The following is an 8,700-nucleotide window of genomic DNA, read 5'->3' on the forward strand; positions in this document are numbered from 1 at the left end:
TAAATAAAACATGATTTTAATAAAAAAAAAAAAAAACCACTCGTTATATTAAAATATATATATATATTATATATTATTTTATCGCAAGTGTTCCTGTCTATTATAAAGTTGATAGACAGTCAATTTTTCAAGGATAGGAAGCTGGAAGTAAAAACATACACTACAGCTACATTCTGCGTTCTAGTACACCACACAGAGTCTTTTAAAGACCTTCAGGAACTTCACACCTATTGTGACAGCAAGTGGGTTTTCTTAGTGTTTTAAAAGAAGCCTTGTACCTTGAAACACCACTACACTCTAGCACAGGGGTGGGCAACTATTTTGGTAAAGGGGCCACATCGGGCTTAAAGTAGTGCATGGGGGGCCACATTGTATTCTTTTTGAGATACGATGTTCTGCATTGATTTGGTTTTTGTATTTTTAAGCCCAGAAATAGTTGTGTACTCAATTTTCTGAAGTATATCTGTGACTAATGGGACTATTCTGCAATTGCCTAAAGTATTGTATTGCTCTACGGTAGATACGTTTCTATCAGGCATTAAAAAACTGAATAAAGGCTGAGCTTATACATTTATTTTACCATCTCTACTTCCCTGTTAATTTATTATTCAATTTAACAATCTCTACATCAAGGGTCTGTTTTAATTAAAAAAACATTTGAAATTTATAGAACTTTTAATGTTTGGGCAAAGCGGGCGAGTTTACTTGTGTTTTTCTAAAACATTACCCGTTTACATGCTAAAAGATCATGATGCGGGTCTCCTCGATGGTTTGACTTTCAGCACACATCTGAATAACACAGGCTGTATGACTATGATAAATGATTACTGTAAGGGTTAGATTAACATACAGGTGCAAAGGGACTTCCACATTTCTAAATTGCACAAATAAAAAATACAAATACTTATTCATCTCTGGCTTGCTTTTGCTTTGCTTGTCAATGATGCAGAGATCTACTTTTATATTTAATTTAATCACTGAGAAGGTTTACCTGCAAAGTAGCACCAAACATCAAAAGCAGCCTCAAGAATTGACACAGAGTAGCCGTATAACACTTTTCCTTGAGCAGAATATTGCACTACAATTTGTTCAAAGGTGAAAATGAGAGCTAGAATAAGTGCACTGGCGTGCATGGTTGCCAGATTGCACAAAATAAGTATAACATTAGTCAGAATATACATTATCAACCCTTAACCCCCATTACATCCCTATCCCCCTCCCAACTGTTACGATAAGAAGGCAGAGGCAGACGGGGAGTTTGGATCTACTTGCGGGTTTATTGAACAAATTGAAAACAAACAAGACAGGTACAAAGTAAACAACCACGATGGGAAAACGGGAACTACAACATGAAGACATCGAAGGAAAACGGACTGGAAAAACACGGCAGGATGCACACGGCTAGGACAGGAACCAGAGTAAACATAAGGGCCTTCCAAAAACATCAAAACAGTGGGAACAACGAACGACAAGGGAATGGAGGAACAGCGGGGTTAAAGTATACAGACACATGATGATCACAAACGACAATCAGGTGCGAACAATGACAGAGTGATGAGGGCCGGGAATCATGGGAATTGGAGTGCAACACGGGGCAGACAACAGGGGATCGTGACACCAACCCCCAACAGTCATTCCCATGGTCCAAGCCTGAGTATATACATATGAACATGAAGAGATGGAGAGAGAAATAGAGAAAAAAGTGTTTTCTCTCCTCATAGCCCTCACCGTGAGCCTTCCAGATAGGTCATGTACTGTATTTGTCCCATTTCTTACCACATGCATCTAATCTGCCAAGCTGTTTGTATGACAAACGAAATTCGAATGCCGCCACCCTGCCCAATTCGATGAACCATTCTTGAAATGAGAGAGTGCCAATTGACTTCCACCCTCTAAGAATAATTTGTCTGCCAATCATTACACTAGTTTGTATGCAGTTTTTGTATATTTTCACCTTCTTTAATAACCGCCCCATCACCCAATATACATAGTCTGGGTCAGAATGAAATTTGATTATCTAAAACCTCACAGATAAAATTCTGGACCCTTACCCCTGAATCCTTGAATCTTAGTGCAGAACCACAGAGCATGAGCTATCTCCATCCTCCAACTGACATAGCCAGCAGGTAGGTGTGTCTTTTAAACAAAACCTAAACGATCTAGAGTGAGTCCAATAGAAACTATGCAAAATCTTAAACTGAATAAGGTGTTACATTGCATCCCTAAACATAGTTTTAATTTTGTTTTATTCTTTCCCACTCCCCATTCTCCAATACCAAGTTAAAATCACCTACCCATAACCTTTAGAGCTGTTAAGGTCCCTTCACAATACTCTGTATCAATGAGGAATAATACACTGATCATTCATACCCCTTTGCAAAGGCTGTAAGCACCATACAAATAATTTCTGCAGCTTTAGGGTGTTGTGTACTTCCACCAAAAATAGTACAAAGTAAATGGTGCAACTGTAAATACCTAAACAATTGAGACCTAGATATCCCAAATTGCTGTGTTATATTTTCAAATGATCTTAAATCTCAGTTTTCATAAAGGTCACCAAGTACAGCAACATCCCTCTCAAGGTTCATCCATATGCTTGAGGAAAGATTTAGGTAAGTATCATAATTTAACACACCTTTGTCCATACTGAATGTAAGTGTGATATAATGGGATTTTTACTTCTCTAGGCAATTTAATAGAAAGACTTTACAATGGTGAAATTGGGGCAAGGACCGCTTGTTAAATTTTGTACCAGGGATGGGCTCTCTCAGATGGAAAAGAGCAATGGGGGAGGCCTAAACCTCTTTTGTCCATTGGTCTATGTAACTTAATGAAATGTAACAAGGTCGTTTACCATTCCAAATAAAAAACTTAAATATTCTATCAAATTGTGTAAAATAAGAAAGAGGAACTTCTAGAGGGAGAGCCTGTAGTAAATAATTGAATTTGAGGATACCAATAATTTTTTATAACATTGACCTTCCCAGCACTAGATAAATGTAGTGAAGCCCACTTATCAGTCACATGAGAACTTTTTAATTAATGGGTCTAAATTAACTCAAAAAGCAGGTGGTGCAGCAGTAATTTGTGATGACTTGTAACAATTAAACAAAACATCTGATACAGGACAATGAGGAGATGTCATCTGGTTGGTAGGGTAATAAACACAAAAAAACACCAGAGAAGCTTCAGCGCGGTTCGGGAAAACTCTGCAACTTTTTGGAACAAAATGGCACGGCTCAGTCACAGCACGCATGCGGCCCTCATGAATAGGATAGAGCCACAAAAACAGGAAAAATACTTCTTGAAAGCAACACTTGATCGTTGCCAATTGTCAGACTCTTCAAAACTAACTCTCTTTCTTCGACATCCTACACTCCCCGCGCAGTTTAACAATCAAAACTTAATCAGTTGTCACCGACTAATGTTGATTGAAAGGATAATTGTTGCAAAGTGTATTGGAGATCTCCACTAGGCTGCTTCCACTTGCATAGCTTCATGTGAATCCCCATAAATACTGTTTCTTTATACACATAATCCACATAACAATTGGAACTAAAAGTGCAACGTAGTATGAAGGATAAATATCAATTTAAAAGAAATAAAGCAAGAAATACTTCTTACACAAAGTATTACAGATATATACAAAATGAATGCACAATGCAGTAGTGTAATCAGAAGCAATCTACAAACGTTAAGCGAAATGTATTTAATCCTCACTTTGGAAAAGAAGCTCTTGCTGAGCTGGAGTGAGTCCTGCTCTTCCTTGAGCTGATCCTGACTGCAGGTGATGCTCATTAGGATCCTCTTTAGGTCTGAGGCAGAAAGATTTCCCTTGAGTCACAGCCAAGCAGAAATATGACGTTCACTGTAAAAACAAACCCACAGAGCTCAGATGTGAGTGTGCAACAGTGATCCTTTGCCTGAATAATTATCTGACAATGAACCACAGCATATGGAAACAAGCATACTGAAGACAGGGTAATCTCTCAAGCAGCTGTAATTTAATACTCTCTGGATCTTGAAGTTTTAGCAGTCCAGGTAGTTTTGGAAGAATGTCTTTCAACCAGTCCATGTTGGATCCCTGTAAATAAGGAATTCATGCAGCATTAAAGAGAGACTCTAAAGGATTCATTATCTTGGCATTTACCATTTGTGTGCATATTCAGGTATTTAAAGGCAAAGTGTGTGCTGCAGTGCACCACAAGGCTAGAAACATACTTTACGCAAGTACAGTATGTGTATGTATATGTGAGTGATTGGTCAACAATGTACATTGCCAATGTGCAATCCTGTTGAACATACATAACATGTGTTCTTACATTAGTGTGGCAGCAGTGTTGGGGAAGCTACTCTGAAACTGTAGTTAGACAAGCTACAAGCTACTTATAATTGTAAGTATTTAAGCTACAGTCAAGCTACTCTTTTGAAATAGCAGTTAGCTACACTACAAGTTACTATCAAAAAATAGCTAGCTACATTGAAGCTACTTAATGAGGTAATATACATTTTTTAATGTCACTATCAAACCAATAATATTATTAATATACACTAATGACATTTATTAATTAATGTATTAATAAAATACATTATATGTGTTTAATTAAATATATTAAATCTATTTAATACATTTAATGAATAGTAACATTAATACTGTTAGTAATGGACATAAAATAAAATACAACAGTACAAAATAAAAAGATCAGACACAATTAAAAAATATTTTTTATACTATACTTCATACTTTTCAGTCCTGCTGTGGCCGTAAAGATACTTAACCTAACTACTATCCTTAAAGATACTTAAAACTTCTCAAAAGATCAAATTTTTATGACAAACTCTCATTGGGCTGGCATATTTTGATCTTGTCACATAATATTTAGTGTGGATAATATGTGAATAAAGACTCAGGGCTTGTTTCTCCCCTCACCTGGGTGGACATGCAAGAGCCAGTTTTACAGGTCACATACAGAGGTTGCTCTACAAATATTTGTTTGCTTTGTTTAGGTCCAAAAACAGTGGATGGATGGTCATCCTAGATCAGGGGTCGGGAATCTATGGCTCGCAAGCTCGCCGGGTGTCTCACCATTCACCAACACATGATCATTTAAAACTTTCTAGTGATCATTTTCCAGCAGAAAGTGTGGGTGCGAATGAAAAGCTTTAAGTCAAGGAAATTTGATTTCCTTTCTCCCGAATTTGTCTTACAGCCTACTCCTGGTGAACAAGGTTTGAAATGAACACCCGCCAAATGCGGATTTTTCATGCAGAGTATTTGCTGATGTACCAGACACTGTGGAAGGCTTATGACAAGAAATTAGACACAAAGATGTGTGTTTGCTGAAACGTGATTATATTTTGCAGAACAGATGAATGAAAAGCCTGTGGTACAGGTAAATTGGATTTGTTTGCAGTGAGCTGTGCTGTTCTTGAGTACAATGAAAGCGCTTCTCCAAGAAATACACATTCTTAGAGTTCTGGGCCTAGTTTCCCAATAACTATCACTCCTTTTTATCGGTTTCATTCAACTGAAAACTGTTTGGAAGAATAATGTAATCTATGAGAATGCTGCAAATGCTCTCAATCATCTCGTGAGGTACTGCGAGTTTAGTTCGCTCTTACACATTGTGAACGCAACTCTGGAGGTTCAGTAATATATACAGGTATCTTTGTATTAATTTAATTAAAATAAATTAAATCATAAAGTAATACAAGACACGTTCACCTTGAACCTACATTTTTGTAGTATTTTCTTTTCTTTAGCCAGCATTAAATGTATCAACAAACACATTGGATAAGAACACACATTTGGCAGCATTTTTTGGGAACACAAGATAATTTTTTAGGCTTATTTATTATGATGATTATTATAATAATCTTTACATTTATAATTGTCTTTATTTCTTAATTTGCACCTGTTACTGCATACTGATACTTGATGGCAAATGTTTGTATTTGAGGAGGTGGTTATATAGGAGATTTAATCACTTCATTATATTAGTTGCTTTTTTGTTTCGTTTAAAGTGCAATTTGAATTTAGAAATGTCTTTTGTTCAAGTTTTTCGTGTTTCAATAAATGTATTTAATTTTTAAAGCAAAATCAATAAAGCAAAAATATTCACCAACCTTGGTGGTTGACCATATAATCGGATATCACGAAATTTTAAATGCGAATATTTTAAAATATTTTTTACATATTGCCCAGCCAAAAAGGGAAGTTACATTTTTCATTAACAAATGTAAAATGAATTGTGTACTCGATTCCATACAGCAACATGTTACCTATTAATTTTTGCATATTTGTTTGTTTTTGAGTAGTCTATGGGCAATATAAACATTTAATTTTATTGAAAAACATTGTTTTTGTAAATAGTAAATTAATCGTTTGTGGTATGGCTCTTTCGAAAAAATGCATCAACTGTTTGGATTCAGACGAGGGCAGATGAGGAGTGGGGATCTAAATGCAGCACTTTAATAAAGGAACAAAAGGGTGAACAGGATAACTCAAAATAACTGAACAACACTGGGGACAAACAAAACATCCACGAGGGGTAAACAAAACATAAACACAAAAAACATCCACGGAGAGCACGGGCAGAAGAAACATCTAGGACAACCAAAACATTCACATTTGACGACCGACTACGAATGAACAAACAACAGGGCTTAAATACACAGGGATAATGATAAATTAAACACAGGTGAGGACAATGAAATTGGCAGTGATGAGGGCAGGGAATTGTGGGAAGTGTAGTTCGGAATGACAAGTGAGAAACACAGGGCAGACAACAGGGGATTGTGACATAACCCCCCCTCAAAGAAGCGGATTCCAGACGCTCCTAAAAAAATGAAAAAACCCACAAAAACAAAAACAGGGATAATGATAAATTAAACAAAATGTAAAATTGGCTCCTTAGTGAAAAAAGTTGACATTTTTTGCATAATAATACTTGCCATAAATTCTTTATTTGACCAATAATTTTATTTATTTTATATGAAAATAATAATGAATTTAATGGTAAGAAATTGAGAAATCAAACAGTTCTGCATTATAGTAATTATTATAATAATACTGTATATTTATAAATATTATAATAATAATTCACTCGCTGCTCCCAATAACGCACAGATGATAAGCGAAATAAACATATTTAGAACAGAAACAAAATCCCTCAAAAGGCAATAATACATTTTTGAATTATTTTATTTAAATAGTAAAGGTAAATATGCTGTTGAGTGATCTATTAAGAACAAAGTGTCTGAAACATTCTTTGTTACATAGAAGAATAAAATAGTGTTCTTTTCCAAACCATCAGAAAATCTCTTCTTATCTAGTGAGCTGTAATAAACTCTCAGTAGATTATGGTAATTCACTATTTTTGTTTGTGATCTGCCATTACAAAAGAAGAAGACAACGCTGCCTGATTCTGATCAGCAGACAGAAGTTTGGCTTCAAGGAAATAAGGCTATAAATTATAATCTGACAAACATGATGTAGCGTTTGGTCACACTACACCGCTGCTTGCTGGAAAAAGTAGTTCACTACTGGAAAAGCTACTCTGTTTTAAAAACAGCTGCTACTGTCACGAAAGAACATTATTGAAACTCAAAATTGTTATTATTTGTCTATTATTGTGGTCTCTTCTGATAAAAGCCATACTCAGCAGTATAAATAGGCTACTGTAGGAAAATGATACTTTAGATCTGCTTTGTGTTTATAATTCTTATACTGAAGTCAGTATAATTGTAGCCATGGAAGTTTTAATAAAGGAGAAGTTAAAGACGTTATTGAAACACTATTATTAAACTATTAATGTTGTCTTTGTTGATGAAATATAATGCTCAGACTGAAGAAAGTCTATAGATCTGCTGTTCTTTTAATGCTTAAACACTATAAAGTCTCTTGGTAGATTTCGGTCATGAACGACTCAAAATGATTCACTGACTCACTCAAAACACATAAGATGCTCATTTGTCGCCACCTAGTGACATTTCCAGAAGGGGTCACTGAACTAATCAGTTAATAAAATTGAACAAATTTGTTAAACAGAAGCAAGACACACCAAATATTATTTTGCAGCTAATTCTGCACAATTGTAAACTTGAATCACTAAAATTTCTGGAATTGGTGCATTTAGCTTATTCTTTAAAAACAATATCCCCAGAAAAAATGTTTGTGGACCAGTGATTGTCTTACCTTTTTTGCCCCTCATGAATTTGCATCTCTGTAATTTGTTGTGGCATTGCAAGAACTAATCTACAAATGAGTCATTACCCACTTAGCACTCTCGGCACCTGTGACCTCACACAGCGTAGCCTACCTATGTGACTTGTTTTTTTTTTTTCTTCTTTTGTATAGCCGAATTTCAAACATTACAAGTAAACACGCAACTAAGACAGACAGAAAACATGGAGTTCTTAAAAAGGAAAAATATTGAAAATGGTTAGCCTATGAAGTATAGTGGTGTGCCATATCATTTCTTTAGTCGTAAAGAGTGCCGTGGCAGAAAACAGGTTGGGAAACACTGTATTAAAGGACCCCTTGAGTTAGACACATACAACTATGCTAAACTCTTTTTTGCTAACCAGTCATATTTTCAGTTTCAGTAAGGGGCAGGACATTTCCAGCATCTAATGCTGATGCACAAGCATCCCTGGAGTAACTATAATTTACACTGTATTTATTTTCCTTCTAAACGT

The sequence above is a fragment of the Xyrauchen texanus genome, chromosome 24 (assembly GCF_025860055.1).
Source record: "Xyrauchen texanus isolate HMW12.3.18 chromosome 24, RBS_HiC_50CHRs, whole genome shotgun sequence".
NCBI lineage: Eukaryota > Metazoa > Chordata > Actinopteri > Cypriniformes > Catostomidae > Xyrauchen > Xyrauchen texanus.